General features: G+C 37.8%; 1 long non-coding RNA gene across 1 annotated transcript in view; it reads left to right on the forward strand.

Moving 5' to 3' along the window:
* Positions 1–20,084, forward strand: part of LOC307008535 — a 176,943-nt gene extending 156,859 nt beyond the window's left edge. The window contains exon 3 of the long non-coding RNA XR_013799847.1: positions 19,541–20,084. This is a non-coding gene — a long non-coding RNA (uncharacterized lncRNA). The remainder of the gene's footprint in view (positions 1–19,540) is intronic.
* The last annotated feature ends 6,406 nt before the right edge of the window (positions 20,085–26,490 follow it).

Raw genomic sequence — 26,490 nt, forward strand, 5'->3', positions numbered from 1 at the left:
CTGACAGTGTTGTATAATGATGTGATTTGATGTGATAGCATTGCATTTGTGCAGCATTAAAAATGTCACTCCTGCCAAACTTACGTAAGACTGCTTTTAATGTCAGTAATGTCTCACAATATCTATTCTAGACATGTTTCACACTGTCCTTGAAATTCTAAAGTTCAGTAGAATTCCAGAATCTGGATATTCCAACGCTTTCTCACGACCAATTCGTACGAGTGAGTAAAAGGTGGCTAATTCGTAGAACTTCACTCATGTGAATTCGTACGATTTGTCTAAACCCCAGTGATGGATAGGTTTAGTTGTAGGTCATTCGTACAAATTCATATACGACTCATAAATTCATTACACAAATTCATTACAACTCGTAAAATATGTACGATTTAGCAAAAATCGTACCACTTCATACGAGTGAGGTCGTATGAATTCATACGAATTAGCCACCTTGTAAAATTTGTACGAATTGCCGTGAGATTCGGTTGGATATTCACAATGCAGAAATATATTACAATATTATATCTTAAGTAGCCATGTGTGTAATACTGGGGATCCAAAGTTTGGACAAATTCATATTTTTCATGTTTTTGAAAGAAGTTTAAAGGCTACAGGCTGCATATTTAATATTGTGAAATATTACATTTAAAAAAACTGTTTTATATTTAAAATTGGTAAAATGTAATTTATTTTTTGTGATGTCGAAGCTGAATTTTCAGCATCATTCCAGTCTTCAGTGTCACATGATCCTTCAGAAATAATTGTAATATGCTCATTTGATACTCAATTATTATAACTTATTATTGGTGCTCACTTATTATTATTGGCTCTTAATATCTTATCAATATTGAAAACACCTTTTGCTGCTACAGTATATATTCGTGTGATCTTTTGAGCCCTGGTATACATTTTGTATTTATATTTCTTTATTTTTGTAAATTGATTATGAGCAACTAAAAACATTTTTTTAATAATAATAAATACATTACTTTAGTACGTTATCACTTTGTCTGTTGTGAATGGACTCCACTTGGCTCACAGTACCCACATAAAAAAGGGCAGCAAGTCCCATCGGATCCTAATCCTTATCAGTATTTTTACCGGTACATCATTTCCCCAGGCCTAGAGGAATGTGTATATTTTTCCTGTTTATTAAATCAAACCAGAAGCTTGACATGCTGCCAGGTTGCCAATGGGCTCCAGTGGCTTCCTGGGTGACAGGCTGAACAGGGTTGACTCTGTCTATATATCATAATACAACCCCTCAAACACAACAACACCTGCAGACCTCTTCAGTGTCTCTCAGAACCGAGAGACCCCCGATGCCCTAATACTACTGGCATCTGATGCTTATGGACGTATAGTTCAGGATAGTTCAGCTAAAAATGTAAATGCTGTCATCATTGACGGTTTATAGACTTCTAAAAAAAAGTATAACTTTTGTCGGTAGTATATGTAGATTAACAATGTGTACTCGTTCTCCGTGTCACCTGGACTGAGAAATTCACGTTTATTTGTCAGCAAAAGTCTGCCGGATGACTCAAAACGTACATTTGACGAATCCAGGACGAAATCAAATTATACTTCCGCATTTTTGTATCCCTGCCCACGGACAGAGGGTTATTAACAGGACAGTTATTGTAAGTCAAGTCACCTACATTTATATAGCGCTTTTAACAATACAAATTGTTTCAAAGCAGCTTTATAGTGATAATAGGAAATTAAAGTAACAGAGATTGTTTTGGCTTTATATCAGCTCTAGAATAAAGTTATTGTCTAGCTAAAGTTAGATTTAATTGATTCACTTCCTTCGCAACAATCATTAGTTATTAACTAATAAACAGAGATAAACAGAGACTAATATTAACGTAGACAGCATCCTTCTTATGATGTAACAAGTACATCAGGATTTATGGGAAGTGTTCCCGGTTCCGGTTGATCTAAACTATGCAGCCTAACATTGAGTTATAGAAGTTTATGATGTGTTATGTGTATGCGGGGTGTGTTCAAAGGAGCCGTTTTATTGGTTGGCGCCTAGCCAATGAAAAATGACCTCTATTGTACGCGATGATGTCACGACACCCGCGTCCTTGGGGACGCTCTGAAACGCTAACATGGCTTAATGCATTAGACTGATATTAAAATAAATAAATTATATTATCGAAAGAACAAAATCAATAAACAGTAAACATCATACTAATAATGCATACTACAGCATACTGAGCATAATGCATACTATTCTGTGCTCATCTGCTTTTCTGTAGTATGCATTATTATTATGGTGTTTACGGTTTAGTGAGTTTGGTCTTTTGATAATATTGTTTATTTATTTTAATATCAATCTAATGCATTAAGCCATGTTAGCGTTTCAGAGCGTCCCCGAGGATGCGGGTTTCGTGACATCATCGCCTACAATAGAAGTCCCATTTCATTGGCTAGGCGCCAACCAATAAAACGGCTCCATTGAACACAAATACAGCCCCCCCCCCCCCCCGCACCTGCCCCCCTTTCTCTCTTGCTGCCACTGAGTTGCAAGTCCACAAGTTAGTTTTGCGCCTAATATATCGCGAAACGAGTAGCAAAAGGCAATGCGCACAATTTGAAATTGCAGTGACAGATTTGAGAAGTTGCAAGTGCCTAATTGAGGTTGCACTGCGAATGTGAATGTAAGATTAAATGCAAATATATTACAAGTTTGTGTCTGTCATTGTATTTCTGTGAATGGCATTTTACACATTTGTGACTACTCGTCTGCAGCTTCAAATTCAGAATACAGGTTTGTGACTATAGTCTGTGAGTGCAAGTGTGTGTAATGCGAGTGAAAAGTATTTGCTAAACCAAGGCATTATTTGACTCTGGTAAGTGTTTTCATAGCAGACGGGTGGGAGTGGCCTTGGACGGCAACATACACAGTGCATTATGGGTGTTGAAGGTTTCCAACCTATTTGGCAAAAGGGAAGACGGCAGCCTGTTTTATCTAGTCAGGTAACATCGATTTAAAAAAAAAAATTCTGTTGTATAAGCAGCCACATTTTATTGAAAGCCCATTTTACCAGTGGTGAAGTAAACCTTTAAGCTATTGTTTGGTTTCAGAACTCTTGAAATAAAACAAGCAAATCATATTTTCACTGTGTGTGCGTGCGTGCGTGCGTGTGTGTGAATTTTGTAACGACAGCTTCTGAAACTTTTTTTTTTTTATAAAAAAATGATGTATTAAATATAAAATGTCACATTCACTTGAAGCTTAAATAAGCTAGATTAAATACAATTTCTGAAATAATATATATTACCACATTTTTTTGCATAATAGAACAAGTAAAGTACCTAAATGGAAGTAGAGAGAGGAAAGTCATGGGCACTGAAAATGTAATTATTTCTGAATGGACAGCTGAAATAAATTTACACTGAGCTGAGTCAGCATAGAGAGGCAGTGAGATAACAGTTCACTGTACAAGAGTGATCACTGGCCATGGCATTTCACCCTACTTGACTCTTCTGAAAGGAATCCTTGAAGTCATTATGCAATTCTTAGCAGAGGTACATAATCACTCTATTATTATTATCTCAAAAACCATGGCGATTGTTGGAAACTGCCGGTTACACACTATTTTGATGCTCCACTTTAGAAACAAATAACTAGAGTGCAACTACATGACAACTCGCTCTCATAAAATTATTAGCAAACTGTTAGGTTTATGATTACTATAATTAATTGACGTACTGTACTTGCAAAGTTACTATGTAGAATGTCTGTTTAAGGAGCATCATAATACAGTGTTTGCAGATATTAAGTCGACAGTCATACTTCAATGACTTGTAGTTGACATGTAGTTGCAAAGTTACTTGGTTAGTAGAATGTCTAAAGTGGACTATATCGAAATAATATGATGATATAAATACTCTAACGCATTGCTTATTGTTAAAGTTAGTTGATGCATAAACTAATGTTAACTTATAGGACCTTGTAGTAAAGTGTTACTAATAACTTTACTGAAGACACTGTATTTGTAAATGAAACTCAAAATGCCCCTCAATGTTTTAAATGAGGCAGCACAAAATGAGAAAGTCATAAGAATGAAGGACCAGATGCACCACCACCAACTCAATTCCAAGCAAAAATGTAATGTATGCAAAAGTACGTTTCATTTGGACATCAGATGTCATTACGTTATAGAGATCCACTGTGTATGTGGATGGGAAGTTGTGCTTTACTTTTGCACTACCGCTAGAACATTTTACAGCTCTGGATTTTGTGCGTAATATCTCGTATTTGCCTGTACATGAGCATGTTGTTAATAAACAAAGCTGATATCTTTAAAGCTGGGATCCTCAGATCCGATTCTGGAGGACCACTGCCTTTCAGAGTTTAGTTCCAACCCTAGTCTGAAACACACCTGGACATGCTCAAGGCCTTCAGAGTCCCTATACAGTTGCAGGTAGGTGAGTTTGATAATGGTTTGAGCTAAACTCTGCAGGGCAATGTCTCTTCAGGGCTGTGGAACCCTGCTATATTCTATTGCATATAAAGTAATGTATATGATGTTTATTTATGATCTGTGATAGAAACCCAATAATTAAGTGACAGGTATTTATTTATTTATTTTCTCAGAAACATTATTGTCTACTATAATTTAAGCAATCATAAGTGTAACATAACCTCCCGCATGTCTCATTTAGCTCATTTAACAGCTTCTCACGCTAAATTCTTTTAAACATTGGTGACAGAGAACAAGAGGGAGAGTGAGCCCTGAGCCGTGTAAATACTGGGTAATATTCTTGCAGTAGAATCAGGAAAATGAAGTTGGCGTCCTCACGGTGCAGTTGGAGTGGAGCGGTTGGAACTGAGCACTTGGCACAGAAGTTCAGGCTGGGGATCCAATTTTGTTCAGTCCTCATCCTCCATGACTGAGGAGAGCTTTTCCTCAACTCACTCACCAAACAATGACACTGGCATCTAGTGTATCCTGCACTGATAAATAGTGTTTCTGAACCCTATCATGTTTGCTGACCCTTATGTCATTTTTGTTGTTCAGTGTAACACTAAAGGAAACATTTTGAAGAATCTTCGTGCAGCTGTTTTCCATACAACAACGATTAATAGTCTGAAAAGCTATAAAGGGACATAAAACACGGTAAAACTACGGTGTAATTCAGTTGGCAAATGCTATCCAAAGAGTCAAAAGTTTTTGGTTGGTAAGATTGGTAAGACAGAAATATTGTGTTTTATTTAACATTTTTAAATGTACCGTATTTTCCGGATAGTCGCACTTGTTTCATTGTTTGGCTGGTCCTGCGACTTATAGTCAGGTGCGACTTATATATCAAAATTAATTCATACTGACTGAGATGAACCAAGAGAAAACATTACCGTCTCAGCCACGAGAGGGCGCTCTAGTTAGCTGTTGTTCAGAAGCGACACCGAGGAAGAAGTCAATGGATTCAGTGTTGTGGAATGAGATCGCGGGAGCTTGGTGAACTTGCTTACCGGTAACTTTCTTGTTGGACTCGCTGGCTTATGTTAATTTAACCTATTCAGCCTCCCAGGTGTTCTTAATGCTATTGTGTAGCTGAATAACTTTCAATGCGTTACGTTAACATACCGGACACCTATTCAGCCTGTTGTACTGTGTGCTATTGTGCTATTCAGTGTCACATGATCCTTTAGAAATCATTATAATATGCTGCTCAAGAAACATTTCTTATATTTACCTAAGTTGAAAACAGGTGTGATGCTGCTTCTTTTTTTTTTTTTGGAAACCATCATATTTTTTTCCTTGATACTTCATTCCTTGATGAATAAAACAGTTCAAAAGAACAGCATTTGTTTGAAATAGAAATTGTTTGTAACATACTGTCACTTTTGATCAAATGAATGTGTCCTTACTAAGTAAAAGTGATAATTTATTTAAAAAAAATCTTACTGACCCCACACTTTTGAATGAAAGAGTACTTTACGTTCAAAGTAAACTTTTTCATCAGTTTTTGCATTCTTTGGGAAACTAACTCATGGCTTTGGTGTTGCTATAGCACCATGTTCTGCTTTTTGAGGAACAGGAATTATGCCTGTTAAGATGGATCAGCATTGAGTTGTGGACCGGTTCCAGTCAGTCATGTGGCTTTGTTCGACCCTTTCAATGGTCCTGAATTCTGCACAGTTTGAGGGCACGAGCACAAACCGGTTTAGGAAATGAAAAAGGCCTTTTTAGTTCCAGAGCACTTGCTCACAGCCTCGGTCAAATTGTTCCTATCGCTGGTGGTTTTTCACTAGACATTCCAAATAACACCACTTTATAGCAAATACCAAGAAAAAAATATCTTTAAGCACAATAAAACGGTAACACGGGCTTAGAAATAAAAAGTCTGACAGGTTCAACATAGCAAAGGTAAGCAAATAATAAACGTGGTCAATAAAAGCTGATGTTTACTCACAAAGTTGTCTGAATCCATTTAACCCCCCAAAAAAGTCAAAGTAAAAATGATGTCAATGCATCAAACTGACACGGTTGTCATGCTGGGTGGTGATAAAATCAAATAGATTCAGTTGTATATATCATAAGTCCTCATGTTTAAAACATGTTTTGTGGAAGTATTGGATATCAGTGTTCTCTTTAATTGCCTGCTATTTATTATCAAGCCGACTGAGTGCCTTACACTGTTTGACATGCAGAAGCGTCCTGCTTTAGGGGATGTGCTGTCATAAAACATGTGAGGCAATTTACTTTCGCAGAAGAGCGTTCCTGTGCACGTCAAACTGGGTATATCCTAGCTCTATACAACAGCGAAGCACAAGACAGACCGCCAGACTTGATTTATGACACGTTAGATACACGGGTGTAGCGTAAGCATATGGTTCCATCAGCAGGCCCGTCGAGCGCAACACAAAAGTGGATTTGGGGATGGTGACTTCAGAGCCACGCGGACGGCTTTTTTGGCAGAGCTGCGGGAGTCCGTCCCTCAATGACACTGGCAGAAGTCCACCGCGCTTCAATAATTCACATCGCACTCCAGACATGCCATTTCATTTCGGGAGATGAAATTAATTGCGTTCGAATGCAGGAGGGGCTTGGAGTAGTCAAGAGGAGAGCTAAAATGATCCCTGAAATGAATGCGGGGAAACTCGGAGAAGTGTCAAAGCTCTGGATGTGATGTGAAGGCATACAGAATGTGAAGCACTTCAGAGGAAAGGAGGAACTAGATCTGGATCACCTTATAATCAATGGCATGCATCGTTTGAATGTCATGAAAAGGTTAGGAAGGATTACTTAGTGGCTTCTGATGCACTTTGATCCATCTTAAATCTGATCTTTTCAAGCCCTGATACTCAATTCAAATTATATAAATTAATATTGTCTAAGCCAGGAAAGGGATTTGCAAATCAGATAAGGCTTTACTTGGTATTTCCATGCAATTAATTGTATTACTCATTAAAACACTTGCATAAAAAAGATACATCTAATGTGTGTTTGCTGTCTGGCGGACATCTCGGCATGGATGAAGGAACATCACCTGCAGCTCAACCTGGCAAAGACTGAGCTTCTCGTCCTCCCTGCCAATCCGTCTCTAAAGCACGACTTCACTATCCAGGTAGATTAATCAACAATCACCCCGTCAAGGTCGGTCAGAAACCTTGGAGTAATATTTGATGACCAGCTGACCTTCACAGACGACATTACAAAGACAGCTCAATCATGCAGGTTTGCACTGCACAACATCAGGAAGATCAGGTCTGTCCTAACTGAGAATGCAACACAACTTCTCGTCCAGGCCCTGGTTATTTCTAGGCTTGATTCCTGCAATGCTCTTCTGGCTCAACTAAACCTCTACAAATGATCCAGAATGTTCTTGTCTTCAACGAGCCTAAAAGGGCCAACGACCGTCTCTCCTCTATTCATCTCTCGGGCACTGGCTACCACTCGCGGCTCGCATCAAGTTCAAGGCATTGACACTTTCTTACAGATCTACCACAGGCTCAGCTCCCTCCTACTTTCACTCGTTCCTACGAGTCTATATCCCTACCAGAAGCCTACGATCGGTCAATAAGCGACGGCTCGAGGTATCGTCACAGAGAGCCTCAAAATTACTCTCCAGAACATTCTCATTCACGGTTCCCTTCTGGTGGAAAGATCTCCCTACCCTTGTCCGGAAGGCAGAATCCCTGACTACATTCAAAAGACAACTGAAAACTTGTCTCTTCCGTGAGCACTTAACCTAATATATATATATATATATATATATATATATATATATATATATATTTTAATCCTCCCTTGTCTGGCTTATGCTACTCTGAGCAATGACTGAACTTAGTATTTTGAGCACTTCTTGCGTTGTTTTTGCCTCTTCACAATGACTCGCTTGCTTTGGTCCTCATTTGTAAGTCGCTTTGGACAAAGGCGTCTGCTAAATGACTTAATGTAAATGTGAAATATAATGCATGCTGCATTGCATGTAGTGGGATTTTGATTCATCTCAATGGCATGATTCATTCAGATTTGTTCATTGAATCTTTCTGCAGGTTACATATTCTCACCAGTAGGTGTTGATAAGAGACTTATGGGGCCCTATCTTGCACCCAGCGCAATTGACTTTGAACACCGACGCATGTATCATTCCTATTTTGCACCCGCGCACAGCGGACTTTTCCCTCCACAGACGCACGTCGGTAAATTAGGGAATGAACTTGCGCTCGCGGGGGGCGGTAAGAGCGCAAAGAGGAGGCGTGTTTCGGCATAAAACTTCCATGGTGCTATTTTCCAGTTTTAGACAGCAATTGCGCCACTGACCAGGAAAAAAACAGTCTAAAGACAGTGGCGCGTTGCGCGTTAGTGATATGGTATTTTAAGGGCGCGTGCTTGGCCATTATGTTACAGTTTTTCTCAGTCGCTTTGGTGCATTTCTCACATCATTATTTACATTTGCACAACAGTTAGTTCAACCTCCACAACATTTAGTCATTTGTGCTCATCATAGTAGCCGTTTCTCATTCCTTCGAACAAATTGCAAATGCTTTTGGACATGCATCAATTGCTTTCATACAACTCTCTGCTGTTTTATAACATTATCATTTGCTTATGTCATGTCAGTCAAAATTAACTACTTGTGAATGCTGAATAGTCATTCCATATAAAACTAATAGTCCTCCTTTCCTTGCTTGAGTCATTACATACAAAAATGTTGAACTAGTTGTCAAAATCCGTCAAGCAAATTTTACAATTGTTTTTAAATCATTTTTGAAAATCTCTCCTAAGTTGAACAATTTATCTTAGGTGAATCTCAACTTTCACTGATGCGAAGGGGTGTGTGAAGCATTTGCAACCAATGATAAGCCACTTCTCTACAATCACTGTCAGAGCTGAATCCCATAAACCCCCACTTTACAAGCATATATGAACCAAGCAGGACATAGTGTGTACCATTTCAACGCATTCATACAGAAATGTAAGGCCAGCCTCGTGGAAGAGGGGTGTGGGTGCGGGTGAGGGTGCGAGTGCGGTGCAGGACGGGGACGGGGAAGGGGAAGAAGAGGCCAAGTACATAGGTGGATCCCTGATGAAATCAGGGGTACAATTGTGGTACAAATGTTAGGGGTACAACAGGGGTACAAATGTTGTCAATCACGGCCTCACAATGAAACATCTGCTGACTTTGTTAGACACTCTTTACAGGGACATAATCCCTGAGAATGAGAGGGGTCTAACTGGAGACCATCTGAGCAAGCATGTTGTTGTTTTGGATTGCATTGCAAGAGATGATATTCGCTGTGATGCAGATGAAATTATGTGGCCAGACAGAGAGGAACGTCTGGATGTGCATGAATGATTACAGTACTATATGTATGTTGTATGTTCAGTTCCAATATGTACTGCAATATTATTTACAGTTGTGCACAGCTCTACCCAAAGGGAGTTTATGTTTGTTGTAAATAAGGGTGTATTTTTTATTTTGCACAATGCTGTGAACAAATTAGAATTGCAAAGAGCATATGCAGTAAAAATGTGAAACATTCAGTGTCTTGTAGTTACCTCACTAAATACAGTAATGTGTAACTTTACTGTATTTTTCAAATGGCTGTGCAAATAGTATATAGTGCTGTCTTGAGCATTTTCAGGTAGTGTCACCAATATCTGACTTTTTTGCATTGGAAAACATTTACAGAATAAACTGTCATAATGAAAACATGACAAAGCCATTTGACTATCTTGTTCATAAGCAATGGTGTCAAGACTTTTCATCTTGATGACACTGACACTTTCATTGACATGAATACTTGCTTTTGAGGAATGAGCTATCCATTTTGAGCAAGTGACACGCTTTTGCAGGTTATCAACTAGGTTTTGCAGTTTGTACTAATTGTTTTGAGAACTGCATTAACTGTTGTGCAAGTGTAAATAGTGATGTGAGAAATGCACCAAAGCGACTGAGAAAAACTGTAACGCGCATCCACTTTGATTCTTTAATATAAACAGACGCAGCAGTTTTCATTTTTGCAAATCATACATTATTACAAGGAAAAATATTAACACACGAGGGAAATCATTGTTGTGTCCGTGAAGATGTGAAAAAGATCTATCTAGATTAAAAAATATATATATATAGATTAGGCTACACATTTACCCAAAATATACGCCTGTTTAACCGTAGCTGATTTGGGTGGGTTTCTCCCATCATCCCCATTGTCACTTCTCTGTGTTTTACGGCCCTGACGAGAACGTCGGTCTCCTCGGCAGTGAAATGCTCCTGGCGTGCGCCGGCAAATCCGCCGTTATAATAGCGATCCGCCATGGAACAAGCGTGCCGGCTCTTAAAGGGAATGTGAGAGGACGCTCTGATTGGTTTATTTCACGTTACGCCCAAAACACACCTATGAATAATGAAGCGACTTCAGACCAACCCCTTTTACATTTGCGCCAGGCGCAAGAGTCATTTATCCCGCCGGGAAAATAGCAACAGCGCCGGGATCCGCCCACAAAGTTACTTGCGCTTTGCGCTTTGACACTTGCGTTTCAGATCGGTAAAATAGGGCCCATGGTGTTATTGTATAAATTCGGTGCAAATGAGTCATTGAATCCTCATTTAAGCTATTTGCAAAAATATTATAAACACACTATTTGTTTTAAAATAAACACACTATTTGTGTTTTTTTTTTAACTTTTTTATTTAGGTGAGAATATTTTGAAGTCATCCTGTACCCTTGGAAGTTTGCTAAGGTTCTCTAATGGGCCCCGGATCCCTGGTTCAGAACCACTTTAAAAACCAGTTTAAAAACATTAACAGACATTTTACAATGTAAAAAAAAAAATTCAATAAAAACATGTATGCTATTAATAGTACCAATTTTTTTTTTATTATTACTATTTTTTTTAAATCATTTGCTAGTGATGTTAGTATACATGTGTAATCAAAACTCGATATTCTGTCGGGTGATGTATGCAAGACTTCTCCTATCATTGAGTCCGCTTAAACTCATTCTTGCAAACATGATCATCTGCCTCCACTTTTGAGTGTAACCGCCACATCTCTATATCCAATCAACAACCAATGCACAGAACCAAGACCCTGCCTTTTTTTTTATTTTTTTTTTTTATAATCTTTTACACTTCGGTCCTTTTCAAGGAAAGTCTGTTCACTTTGTGGCCATACAGTTGGTACTCAACCAGAATAATACTTTTACCAGCGCTCCCTGTAAAATTTGGGATGTGTATTTGCCTCTGGGCAGCTATTTTGGGCATCCAAGACCAAGTCCTATCTACTTGAAATCTTCAGAAATTTAAAAAACCGCTTGCCAAACTCACAATTAAATAACATTTCATATCAGAAAATATATATATTCATATATTATTAACACAAATCATTTTTTTGTGGTCAAATAGCATTAAAAAAGCTTATTTTCCAACAATGCACAGGGTCAAACCTAAGCACGCATGCACAATCACACCTTGCACATTGTCATTCATTTCCGTTCCGTTTATAGCCTCCAGTTTGACCTTCCCGAGGCCTCGCTCAGCCAGATCTCCTTCAATATGACCAAAATAAACAGCATAAGCAATGTTCCACCACTGACATAAATCATCCTGGGTTAAACTATTGGAGTGATTTAGTGGTCACTGTGATGATATAAGACAGCCTAGGATGGGGCCACGGGGAGCCTGGGATGCAAGAGCCGGTAAAAGTGGGTGCACATGGCTGATAGCGCTTAGCAGGAACACATGGTAAATGCTAAAGGCTCGGGCATCAATCATGCACGGATTAGTTAATCAATCTTGCAGCCTCCCGTATGGGCGGAGATGTAATTCCGAAAAGAGTCCCAGCCAAGATCTGACAACACAGGATACATCTTAAGGAGAAATAGAGGAGGTTAAGGTTGTTGACGAATACCACTTGCATCAGAGAAAAAGCTCACTTATTTTCCAACAGCACATGCCATCTGAACATGTGCAACAGACTGGAAACTCGAACTAATGAGCGGTTCATGCAGTCGAGAAAAGTTTTCCGAGGGAAATGTATGTTGTTTTATTGTAGAGTTTCTGAATCGTGAATGTACCAGGCTGCATGATAACGAACCCTTGGTCATCTGTCTTGAACAGACGGGACAGATATGGATTACCGGTTTGGCTTTAGCACTTGGGCATGCTCGATATTTGGCAGAATTATCTTCACAGTTCTTCACACACCTTACACAGACAGATTTGAACTCAGACGTTGATTTATGTGGAATAATTGAGCACTGAAAATTTGATTAATGTTAACCACCACTACAAACTCAGTTGATCTTAATTTTCTCAGCAGAAACGAAGTTGGAAAAGAAAGTTTTTCTTCAACCGAGTCCAATTTGGATGAAAATGAGGGATGCTTAATGCGGCCGAGAAGGATCCGTATAATTATGTATCTAATCGCACATCTGGTGACCATACAGGTTCCTGCAAATTACTGATGAATGATCAGACAGTCTTCCCAAATGAGCCATCCATCAAAACCGACAGCTAAGATATCATCTAAATTATGAGTAGATTTGGGGTAATGACTTTGGGTGGGGAACCACATGTAAAACCCATCTTGCGCTTCCGCAACCATGGAGTTTATACAAGAACGATCATGCCGCAACTGCCAGTCCATTAACAAGTTAAAGGCCACTATTTTCCGGTCACTAGACATAAGCTGTATGATCGAGACCAAGTGTGGGATAGCCATGCAACGCGAGGAAATGTTACTTGCCTGATGGACTGTAGCCTCCAATGCTTTTAATAGTCTTTTTGTCGCGTGACTCACAACCAGTTAGTCACTCAGTTCTGCGTCTCATCGCAATGCTTGCAAGGAGCAAACCGTGTTCTTATCAAAACAGTAATTATAAATCTAACAGCGCTAAGTGATCATGACTCCTACTGCTTTGGTGATCTAACATGGCTCAGCTTTTGACACAAAGTAAAAAAGAGCTCTTCTAAAGAGGGTTGCCTTAGTGCATTATGGGAAAAGCTCTAAAAAGAGACATGTTGGAAGTGCAACTGAGCCCTCGGCTAACCCAGTTTTTACAGGGTTCCGGACAATAACTTTAAGGTCACTTCATGATGATGAATGGACAGTGCTTGAGTTGAATAATAAGATGGTGTGGCCCCGTCATGAGGATGTGTACCATTTGTTTTTATTTTCTTGTAAAGGTTTTATTATCATTTTGTTAATCTGGAGACACTCACAGTGAGAGTATAAGGGTTAGGTCAAGATGGATAACTAAAGGACGAACTGAACTCTAAAGGGAGGGAAATGAAAACGAACAGATGCTAATAGATCAGTGGTTCTCAAACGCTGGGTCACAGATCTGGTCTGAAGGGGTTGATGCAGCAGGGGGAAACAACTATGGTGGATGCAAACAGTAAAATGCAACTAACCATAGCAAATTTAGTAACACTCATTTGTCTCATTTGTTAACATGAACGAATAATGGCCAATATACAGATTTTTGAATGCATTTGTTAGTCTGTGAATGCTAGTTTATAGAAATGCCCCCAAAATATATTGTTTTTCGTTTTAGTTCAAAGTGCATTAACTAATGTTAACATATATATTAAAATTTAGTTAGATTAAAAACATATTAGTAATATTATTAATAATAATAATAAAATATATATTATTAACAATAAGTGCCTTAATGCCTAACAATAACTTCATTGTTAGTTAATGCTAACTCACTCAGTTAACTATAGTGTTAAGAAATTAAATATTAATAATACATCAATTGTTTGGGAAAAAGTTTCATTTGATAACATTAAATAACTAAATTAGTTAAAATATAGTGTGACGCACACACACACACACACACACACACAAATATAAAAAAAATATAATATAATATATATATATATATATATATATATATATATATATATATATATATATATATATATATATATATATCACTAGGGTTATGGTATAGGTATATTCACATATCTAGCAAATGAGAGCAAAACATTGCTTATATAGATCAAGTCTTAGTTATCTTAATGTATTTTAATTTATAAATATTCGTTTTAATTATTAATATTAGTAGATTTAAGAACAAATGTCAACTTTTTAAAAATAGACGGTTTTAGTACTGTAGGGTCACCACTTGTCCTGAAACAACACCATTTGAGAAACGCTTTCTAGATAATAACCGCAATCATGATGTAGCAGAAACCAGTGAGCGAGAAAATATTGTCACAAACATGACATACAAAATGCCACTCATAAGTGTGAAATCAGAAAATAAAAAGACAGAAAGAACATGAAATTCCCTCCAAAAAACGAATACTTGTGGGATTTGGGTGTGTGTAGATGCAGAAATAGAGTTTTATGAGAAGGAGCGTTTGGGAGTTGAGCTCTGAGCTGTAGAGGAGCTATAAATAAACAGCTGAGCTGAGCAAGAGCATGCTCACATGCGCGCACACACAGATCTAGAGCAAGGGATTCAGATTCATCACAGCAGCGATGTCTCCCACATGTCTAGTACCCACATCAGTTCTCGATATCTCTCTGAGTGGCAGCCTAGGACTGCCAGGACTGATAGAGAAGAAGAGTAAAAATAAATACCAGCACACATATCAAAGCCTCTCAGCACAGCAAACAATCCTATCCGCTCACCTCACCAATATTTAGCAGAGAAATCCGCCGGGAGTCTTGATATGCAGACAATCATGGGTCGCTAAGTATTCCGCACCTGCGTCTGTCAGGCCTTGATATGGTGAACTCCTGCAACACTTCACTGCAGGCTGTAGAGAGCAACATAAAGCAATATGCTTGATAAGATAAATGTCATTTGCCTGTATTTATGTGACTATTTTAGCTGCGTACACGACTTGTTTTTTGAACTGATTAAACTTGATACGAATTGAATTAGGGCCACCCACATAATCTGCTTAATCAGATTTTAATTTTAGAAGTAAATTGGCTGACAGATGGCACAGCTTTGATTTTTGCTTCTAGTTTTACACTTGTGTTGTTGTTGTTTTTCTGTGAGTGAAACTACAACCGGCTGTTGATGCTGCTAAGCCCAGTTAGACTAGCAAACAGATTTGAATTCATGCCCCCCATCGCTATATTTGGTGGTAGTTGCAATTTTCATTGTCCACCTCTCGTATTAATATTGACTTTTTTTGTGTATTATGGTACCTGAAAGGTAAAATACACAAGCATGTTAAAGTGTCATTAAATTCATATTTCACACATCTGTAAACAGACCTTAACTTGTATTTATTTTAAAGTTATATGAAGATTATTGCTCAGTGTACCACTTTCTGCGTCCTTTTGCTCCATAGTGTTTCTCTCTCAAATAAGGGTGATGGTCTTGGCAAGCAAGATATATGGCAGTTCATCATGTGAATAATGATCTATGCTAATTTAAGCAATTACAGTGACCTTTAAGTAAAGGCATATCCAACATTATAAGACGCCAATTAGTATAATAGGCAATTATTCTAAATCAAAGATGACAAGGGCTATTTGAAAATTTTACCTAATTTAAACGCTACATTGAAATATATTGTTTTATTGCTGAAACTAGGCGTTAATGGGTGAAATGGTAAAATTGCATGTCTTAACTTGTCATATGATGTGATGTGATAGAATATGATTCAGGTTTATATACTGTAGATTTATTGAAGAGGGGAAAAAAGACCCCAATTTATAGCAATGGGGAAAAAAACTCATAAATCTTCCTAAATGGCTGTTAAGAGTAATTAAGAATAATTATGTTCTAATATGGCAGATATATTGAGATTTATGTCAGCGTCTAAGTGATTGACATAAAGTCAACACTGCATTTAAATTAATTTAATTTATTGTACACATTAATGGTCTTACTGTGTGCGATTCATCTGTGCACATTATACTAAGGAAAACATATATACTTGTGTTCTATGCCATAAATCACTTTGGATAAAGATGTCTGCTAAATGCAATCTGCAAATAATAATTTTTAAATACCATTGTTACACCTCTGAAACCACTTTGCTATTCGGTTGACGCCACCACCAGTGCTTCTTTCTTTTCAACCCCTGACCTCCAAACACTTTTCTCCGTTCTGCAGGCTTCCCACATCCTTCGACCACCATTTCTACATGATTTTCCAGTCTTTTATCATTACTTTTATTTGACTGCATTAGAGCAATTTCAAGCCGGTGACAATAGTTTAGAGCCGAGTGTGATTACAAAGATGTATATGTGACCGGTCACGGAAAGTAGGGACACAAGTCGGTTCTGGAGCATTTTGAGTTATTCACAGATTCTGAAAGTGTAGTCTCCAAGCTTTCCAACGATGTGTAACACATGGTAATCTGATAATATTTGGATAAATTGTGGCCATTTGAAGGTAGGCACTCAAAAAAATTCAAAGTGGAGAAATCTGCCTCTAAAGATTGAGCAGTTCTCACCTCTCTGCTGCTGGGAGTGACAATAGGGCTCATTTACATCTCATTTAGATAAGCCATACCCCCTGTAAAGCTCCCCCTGTAAAGCTGTAAAGCACATGTTGTTTTATTAACATTAAATGCATAGTTCTCCCCAAATGTTTAGTTAATTGTCATCATTTACTCTCTCAAGTTGTTTTAAACCTGAATATGTTTCTTTATTCTGTTGAAGTTATTTGGAAGAATGTGGGTAACCAAACAGTTGATGTTCCCCAGTGACTTCTATATTTATGTCCTATGGTAGTCAATGGGGACCAGCAACTGTCTGGTTACCCACATTCTTCCAAATATCTTATTTTGTGTTCAGCACAAGAAATACATAAATACAGGTTTGAAACAACATTAGAGTGAGTAAAGAATGACAAAGTGTTTATTTTTGGGTGAACAATCCCTTTAAGGACAAGCGGCTGCACGTTTACTATTAGGGCTACTGTCTCTTTAAAGCTAGAGTAGGTAATGTTGGAGAGCTAGCCAGATTTGAAAGTGGCACCTCTTCTAAGCTCCGCCCCCTCCTGTCAGTGCTCCGTCCAAAGCTACGCCCCCCCACAAACATGAACGCGCATCCACATTTGGAGTCAGCTGCATGTACCTACTAGACCAGTGATGCGCGGGTTGATCCAAAATGAGCGGGTGCCTGCGCCCGCGGTTACGAGTCATCCAAAAATATTTTAAATGATATTCGGGTCGCGGTCGGTCGGGTCGTTTACCTTTGTAATTTATATAGTACTAGACACAATGTTCTATGAAATACACAGGTCTACACTTTATTGGCTGAATGCGCGAGGATGACGCACGAGCAGTCTGCAGATGAAAGTGGGAAATCCTTATTTACCTTTTGAATGTTGAGCGCGTTATTAACTTTTGAATAAAAGCTGACGCGGGACAAAATGCCCGATTTCCCAACGCGTTGAACTGAGCAATGCCATTGTGCCATTTTAATAGGCTACTTTTAAATGCATATAGCTCAGTAATGTCAGTTTTATGTAGCCTATTTGCTGAGAGGGGGCGGGATTTTTGTTGGGAAAGTCCGGGGAGAGACGCACACATCGATTAGACTGGATAAACACATGCAGCATCTTAATTGTTCAGAAAATGAAACGAAATAAATGAATAAATCAAGCCTTTATTACAGAACACTAGGCTATATCATACAGCATTCTGAAAAATGCGCACCCCTAGTTCCTCCGTCTATGGCCCATGACGCGATGAGCATTTACTATAGCTACTTTAAAAAACGCGGGTCGGGTACAATATTTTCTTTCTTTTTTTTTGCGGTCCGAGTTACTGGCGGGTTAGTTGAAAACGTCGGTCGGGTGCGGGTTGTTTATACATTGACCCGCGCATCACTGCTGTGCACGCAGTGGTGCTCGGGCACGAGACATGAAGGCATCTGATTGGTTCTTTACATTCGCACCGAATGGCAGTGATTGGTCAGAGTTTTTACTGTCCTACAGCTGCTACAGAGGTCAGATTTGTTTCATTCCTTTTTCTGAACACATAATGTATTGACTACTATCAGAATGGAAGGACCATTTCACCCAGTATAAAAAAAAATGTTTCTGAACAGGATTACCAACCCTAGCTTTAAGACCTGAAAGCAACGCGTCTAATATGTACGCATAATATGACACGCAGATTTCTCTCAATTTAGACATAACCAACTTTCTTTATGTAAACCTTGAGTGTATTTGACAGTATTAGCTCAAAAAGACTCGAAAGATAACTTAGTCCAGTATCCAGGCGCTGTTAGACAGGCTTTTAGTACATGCGCGCGTCGGCTGTTTGCGCTCAGAAAAGCGCATTAGAACAGCGCTTCAGCAGCGAATGACATGTTTAAACGGCAAGGCTTTAAAGCACATGCAAATAATGAACTTTTGAGAACTGCAGTGTCCTGTTCCTCTGCGTAAACATTTAATGTGAGTATTTGTCGCGTTGTACACTGGGCTGTTGAGACGCAGACTGCTACAGAAGCACTCAGACTGCTTGCAGCAAGGATCACAGCGCAACTTTGAACTATATCGATGCGATATGGTCTAATTCCATATCCCATTTAAAAAAATATATCAATATATTTTTTTATATCAATATTAAATCGCCCAGTCCTACCACGCTGTTCCCTTGGAGGGCGGGGGCAATAACAAAAGAAACAAAAGCTGGCTTATCCAGTATGGAAATACACACAGACAATGACACGCCCCTACTGCGAGCTATAATCTCTCAAAACAAGCCGATTTCAACCTAAAAATGTACGATTTTAAATATACCAATATTGATATCTAAAACATGGAGAGGCTTTTTCGTGATCTCAACTAACAGATTCTGCAAAAAAGCGAAAATCACCAGTTTTGAAAAAAAACGCTTCTTTCTCATTTTGCTCAAAAGTTGTGCTGCCGACTTGTGTCCTTACTTTCCGTGGCGGGTCACATATTCACTAGGAGTTATCCATAACTATTTCCCGGCTTGGAAACCCCAGTTTCCTCTAAATTTGTTTCTTTTTGAATATCCTGCCTCACTCACAAATGAATAACATTAATATAGAATTGAAAATTTTGGGTTGCAAATTTTTCATGTTGGCTTATGTGTAAAATCCATTATCCTTTCCCATTAAGGCATTTCTTCAGAGGCCAGTGAACAGATGATGATGGATGAGGAAGGTCTTCTGTGCCAGATATAAGATACTAGCTCATTCTCTACACATCTGAACTGCACAGGAAGAGAGGTCCTGCCCCGTGCCCTCATTAGCACTGCTTACATGTGAGTATTCGGCTTGTGTGGGGCAAAGGAATATGTATTATCTTCAATATGTGTATTTATATGTAGATTACATTATGCAGGATTTTTATGCTTGGAGCATAAACAACTTTCATATACATTTTAATAAACTGTCTGCCTTCTACACAGTGAATGTGAATTACCATTTGCAACCTGTTTTGCAACTTTTCCATAATGTGACACAGGGAAAAGTGATCTCATGAGTATTTGTGTGTATTTTTACATAAAGTGTGGTTCTACCACACGTACATTTATTTGCTCTTTCATATACACTGAAATGTACAATACTGACATATTGTCAGCACTAAAACATATTATTTTTATGTTTCAACAACTTTAAAGACACAAATGTGTACAAATTCTTATTTATGAATAATGAAATGTGGCATTTTTATCCTATTTCATTCAATTGTCATATCAATTAAATTGTGTTTTCAGTCGCATTTATTAAACAGTTTTCTCAGTATAGTCCTATGCTGTGTCTGACATATAACCATAAAATACTCCAAAAACAACATAAATTCACTTTTTAAAAAATTCCTTTTATTTGTGTGCTGTTTTCCAAATCCATACGATTGCGAGCAACAGACTCAGATTCAAGCCTTTATTCAGCGATCTTCATCTCCATTCTTAGCAGCGACCATTAATGTAAAATCCTGCGCTCGTTATAAATTAAAAAATGACTGCCCCAAGAAGCTTTACGGGATGTTTTACAGCAGTGATATCAAACGCTCATTGGCTCTCGCCTGCTTCGTCACAGATTGCGACATGCCATGTTTTGGATGATGAGCATTTGAACAAGACATGAGAAATACTACTTTTCTTTTGCTGTAAATGCGTAATAATGTTTACGTTTAAATGTTGTCAATGCGTCCATATTGTACGTTTCAGAATTTACCTAGTTCTGGCATGAAACTCTAGATGGCGCAGGCTGATAAGTCTTTGACCCATTTGGTAATGATCACATCATTATCTAAATAGCACAGCTGATTGGTTGATGTTGCATTAGCGTCCAATGAGCTGCGGCTCAACATTCAAACTGGTAGTGTTGCTGGTAGCAGTCTGCAGCGCGCTTTCAGAAACCCTCCACCTTCCCCAGCTCCACCTGTATAGATCTGATACAGGGATTAAATCATGTATGTTACATGTGCAGCAGCAGCAGCATATCTTACATGCTCACAGCAATGTCTGTGAATGTATTAGCAGTAGCAAGTCTCGGTACTTGCTCTGCAGCAGCAGCAGTGTAGCAGATCTATTCCACCAAGACCAAATACATTAGCATTGCCTTGTCCATTACCATGCCAATCTCTATTACCATACCAATCTTCTGAGAGTTGTCATGACATAACTATTCAAATATACAAAAATGAAAACATTTTACTTGTAAATGTTACATATTATATATAGGCCTATGTATTAACAGAGACGAGGCTGAACTGGGTATTCAGTGGAATAAAATAAAATAAACATGGGCAATGTTATATCTGTGTATGTTTATTTGTTATATGTATTGAAAAACCATTGCTACATGTACTCTGCTAGACTAACTGGGACTGGTCACAGCACTTACATATTGTTGCGCTGTTGTTAATTTAATTAATTTGCTTTAGAAACAAAGTTTTTTGCTAAAGGATTAAATGTAATTGAAATGTAATGTAAAAAATGTGAAACGTGCATTTATGCATCTCGAATTGATTGGATTTTGAAAACGGTCTGATACTAAAAATGGAGCCAGATCTGACTGTAAGGCCTTACAGTATATCTACATCTGGATACATTTGAAAACAGTGTTACTTTCAAAACACTCTTTATACACACACTAGTGTTTTCAAGGTTTTTCTAAAAGCTGCTTGTCCAATCAAGCGCTTAAAGGCACAATATGTAAGATAAAAAAAAAAAACACTAGCATAATGTTATATATTTTGTTCACTTGTGTACTTACATCATCCCAAATGTTTCCAACAATGTTTACACCCATAGAAATTTGCACCCAGTGTCCCTCCTCATTGTGTTGCCTGTCAATGGTGTCATGTTCGCGTAATCCTCTTGTTTCTGCCTTTACTGCCAGAAAAATTGTGGCAACACAGTGAGTCTCATTAAAAAAAAAAAATTGCAAGTAGTAGTTGTTGTGTCTAGCATGCCATGTCCTAAACCGAACCAAACCTCAAACTCATTAGCAATAAATGTGTCTATTTTCCAGAATAACATTTAGTTACACTGTAAATATTGTACACAGTCTTGTACTTACTTGTATCTGTAGGTATTTAATGTTAGTACAGTTAAAAGTGTGAACCAATCTATTTTCTTTAAAAAAAATTGTGCACTAATGAATCAGTCACAATAAAACCAACAACATTTATTAAGACAGTAAAAATAGTCAATTGTGATTTTGATTTGTTGACGTATACATCTTCTACCAGGGCCTGAAAACAATGTGTCACATCTAGAATTATTAGTGGACAAACCTAAAGCACCACAGCATGCACTGAAACATCAATGGCCATTTTGCGGAAAATTAACAGTGTATTCTATCGCTAGTCTCCGCAGGCTTTTGTTGAGAGGAGACAGCAACTTTTTCATCTTGGGCATATAATGACTTTCAGCCAGGCAAAAGCAAATGAGAAAGGAATAAAAGGAGAGCGAGAGAGAGGAAGAGAGAGAGGAGATATAATGCGTAAGGTTGAGGAGGACTGCCACGAGGATATGATGGGTCATTGATCATAGGCTGAGCTCTGAGAGAGGAAGCAGCTCTCGGGAGACAGAGCTAAATAAACATTTTCCGGGAAGAGAGTGGTTAAAATCTGCAGTTCCGCACCAGCCGGGTCCTGTGAGTGGCACTGGAGGGAGATAGAGTTACCACATCGGTGATGAGAGACCGAGCAGAGAGGTTGGGAGGTGTCTGATATCGCAGAGATGGCGGTAGATTGTAGTGTGGAGAGAGAGTGTTTCCAGATACCTTTGTGGTTTCCTTAGGGATGTGCATTCTTGTGTAATGCTCTCACAACGACAGCGAATGAGTGATATCCGTCTCTTTTCAACCTTCGCACGTGCGTGTGCTGTACAGGAGAGGCTTTGAATTTGTGAATTGGGAGTTTTCCAGGTGCTTTACGGCCAGAATCTGCGCTCGCAGAAAGCTCTGAGGATTTCTGCGGAATTAGATTGCACATCATTCACAAAGTTTGACGTTTTGGGGCGCTGAGTGTAACCTGGCTAAATGAATTACATCATGACACAAAATGCAGTATTTCATGGAAAAAAGCACTTTTGCTTTCAGGTATTTGTGCACATACATACAGTACTGTAAAAAACGCTAGTTACATTTAATCTACGAAAAAGCCAATGATTTGTTATTACTGTATTCCTAATATAAAGTGTTACTACAATAACTGTTTTGATTGTAATATATTGTAAAATGCAATTTATGATCATCCTGCACATATTTAAAGAGTGTTAAGGTAATCACATCATCTCCATACAAACTTTATATTTGGCCTAATGCAGACTTCTTACGTCAGCACATTATGACCTTGTACGTGATCATACCGATAATCTTCATTCCGCGTTCACACAGAGCACATTACGTTTATTATTAATTACGTTACATTATTAATGTTACAACTTCCCTTACTGGTAAATTGCCGGAGCCAATTTACCGGTATTTTTGAAAAGGTCCTGTTCACACATGATCTCTTATCGGTTATTTACCGGCAATTTACCAGTAAAGACTGCATGTGTGAAAGGGGCTATTGTCAAAATGATTCCGTCATCCAATCAACCTCTTTCGTGAATGTTTTGACAAAAGGCAAAATACAGTACCTGTCACGATCCCTGTATCATGGTTCCTTGTTGTGGACTCTTATTTTGAAGTGTATTCTCTGTTCTCATTGTATCATTGCTTCCCATTTCCTGTTTAGGTCCTGTGTGCCTTTGTTTCTATAGATGTATTGTGTGTGACCATAGTGATTGATCAGTTTCCAGTGTGCCTTGTTAACCTTTTGTTTTCCTGTGTATATATTCCCGTTTTTCAGTCTTGGTTTGTCTGTTGTTGTCTTTGCATGTTATGTGAAGCTGTTAAACTCCTACCCTTGGATTATGTTCCTTTTTTGCTTATGTTCCTGGTTTTGACCCTATATTTGGATTATCTTTGTTTTTGTTTTCAATAAATACTGCTGCAACTGGATTCACACCTATCTTCGTACCTGCCTGTACGTTACAGTAACAGAACAGGTAGTATATATGCAGGGATTAACAAGGAACTAAATATAACACAGCGGATAATTATACATAACCAATAGGAACAAATGAGCACGTGTAGAAACAAAGGAAAATGAAACTAAACAGTGCAGGGAGACAGGAACTAAAGGGAAACAGAACATAATTTCAAAATAAGAGTCCAATACCGTGACATAGATGCCATACAATTGCCATTATTATTATTATATATTTTTTTTTTCAGAAGCTGCATCTGACTGGGTATTTAGATTTAAAGACCAAAACAGTTTGGCTACCAACAATCTTCAAAATATCTTATTTTATGTTCAGCAAAACAACAAAGATTTTAGAGGTTTGAAACGACATTAGGGTGAGTAAATGTAAATAAAAACTATTCCAAAAATATTAAATTATTATTTTTAATTCTATTATACACTAAATAAGAAACTAAAACTGCCAGTAGGTGGAGTTTAATGTCTAAATGAAGAAGTCATTGGCTCTGTCTGAAATCGCATACTGTCTTGAGTAGGTACTTATTTTGAATAAGTAATTACTTCAAGACCGCTAAAAAGTATGTTCTATATAGTGTGAGTGTGCAAGGTATGAATGTAATCTGGACATACTACATTCGCCATGTTGCCCTTATCACGTGACCTACTAGCGTTAGTTTTGTCGCTTCACTGTTGTTCATAGATCCTGTGGTCTCATGGGGTAGTATGCACACTGCAGAATCTCAGCGGAAGAAGTAGGACATCCGGGTACATTTTGCGTACTCCTTTATGCTTACTCTGAATGTGGACGTACTACGTATACTGTTTTTCACCTACTATATAGTATATAGTATCCTATATAGTACCTATATCCTATTACTATATATATATATATATATATATATATATATATATATATATATATATATATATATATATATATATATATATAGTATCATATATATTACCCTACTGTATAGTAGGGTAGTTTGTGATTTCAGATGCAGCCATTGAGTCATTCAAACGGCTGATTCATTCACGATCTAAGCCTCTTTATGAATGGGACACACAACAATTCTGCTCAGATATTTTCATTTGCAAAATGAAGCAAAAACAGACAATATTGTGTCTAAAATATAACACAATATTAAAGGCATGGTTCTCCAAAAAATGTAATTATGTCATCGGTCACAAGAATGACTAACCCTTAATTTGTTCCAAAAATTTGTGATTTGTTCCATACTATGTATAAGTCAATGAGGTCCATCAACTGTTTGGAAATATTAATTTGTAAATATTAAATATTTAAATATTTAGAATATCTTCTTTTGTGTTCAGCAGAAGAAAGAGATTAATGCAGGTTTGGAACTTGAGGGTTATTAAAGGATGACAATTTTAATTTTTTGGGGAACTATCCCTTTAACTTCTTATTTATTCGACTGTAGTATAAAATCAATATCACATTTGCACTAATGCTATTAGGGACAAAAACAGTGCACGTGTGATATTGCGCTCTTTACTTGTGTGATTCTGCCTGATCCTGATGACAAGGGGTTTTACCAACTCATTTCAGACAAACCTTTTTTGTGCTTACTCTTTTGGAATACAAACACATAAAAAAGCGGTATTTTAAACGGATAATGCTGACGAATCATGTCCACAAATAGAGGGTGGATAGTACTGTGTGCACCACTGAGTTTATTGAGACACAGATAATACAGAAGCTAATAAACAATATTTTATTACTGTTTCACTATGGTAATGAGCTGTTTCAGTTAAAAGTTCATACACTCTAAAGAATAATTCAGGGCCTTAGTAAAAATCACAGTAATAATTAACTTTATTAACTTAATAAAATCTCTGAATATAATTTACTTGATTGTTTGAGTTGAAAATACCAAATTAACTAAAAATCCAACAGTTAATTTTGTCTAAAATTTAGTTATATATATAAAAAAAGTAAGTTTACTCAATTAAAACAATGCACCCCTCCCCCCACCCTATGACTTGACGACAACTCAACGGTTGAGTGAGTTATTTACACGGAAACGCAAAAGTGTGTGAAATTCAATGTAGTATGCACTCCAAGTCTGCGAGCCTGCGTACAACCTTCCTTCTACTTCTCTCCTCAGTAGACTTTTGCGTTTTTAAGCCCCAAAAAGCGCAGTCGCAGTGTAAACGAAAAACACATCTGATAAACTATTTTTTACGTTTTCACACGCAAGCGTTCTCGTGTAAACAGGGCCTGAGTGCGGGCTGTTTGAATTCTTCAGTCTCCAGAAGAACAGTTATTCTCTTTTCTTCTCAGCGTCGCAGAATTGATGCATTTCCTCTGTAAAATTCAGGTATGTGTTTTATTTTATCTATACAATCATTACTGTGCTTTAAATCCTTTTATTTAATGCAAAACAACATACAGTGGCGTAATGTGACACCTAAACGAGAGTCACACCTGTCTTTTCGCGTGATTGAAACGCCTTGCATAAAACACACAACTTTATTCTTAATGATAATGAATATAATTCATAATTCATTTGTCCTCAGAACTGTGCACTATTTGTTTATTGGCGTGTCGAAGCATCTTT

This window comes from Phoxinus phoxinus, assembly GCF_949152265.1.
Source record: "Phoxinus phoxinus genome assembly, chromosome: 12".
Classification (NCBI taxonomy): Eukaryota; Metazoa; Chordata; class Actinopteri; order Cypriniformes; family Leuciscidae; genus Phoxinus; species Phoxinus phoxinus.